The 302-nt window shown below is 47.4% G+C and overlaps 1 protein-coding gene across 1 annotated transcript in view; it reads left to right on the forward strand.

The window, feature by feature from the left end:
• The window catches only part of LOC119581634 (TOX high mobility group box family member 3-like), a gene marked incomplete at its 5' end in the record, with an annotated part of 37,288 nt that overhangs the window by 32,475 nt on the left and 4,511 nt on the right, over window positions 1-302 (forward strand).

The following is a 302-nucleotide window of genomic DNA, read 5'->3' on the forward strand; positions in this document are numbered from 1 at the left end:
AGGCAGCGGGGTCGTAGGCCGGCGCAGGGCGGAGAGACGGAATGAAAACGGCTGAAAAAGATGTCATTTTTCTTCCTCTGCAAGTCCTTTGTGACACGAGGCCGAATTAGATTAGTCCCCACTTCCCCGGGCAAGGTTACTTTAATTGAATTTTAAGCCATAAAATTGTAAATATGGCCAGATATGAGTGTTGACTTATTTCGGCCGAGAAAACACAAGCGAAGGCATTTTGCTTTCTCGGCCGCGTGTTTTGTCGATTTGCCCCATTTTTTCTCTCTAGGCTTCGACAAGTGCTCCTCTCT

Source organism: Penaeus monodon, chromosome 15 (assembly GCF_015228065.2).
Source record: "Penaeus monodon isolate SGIC_2016 chromosome 15, NSTDA_Pmon_1, whole genome shotgun sequence".
Taxonomy (NCBI): Eukaryota; Metazoa; Arthropoda; class Malacostraca; order Decapoda; family Penaeidae; genus Penaeus; species Penaeus monodon.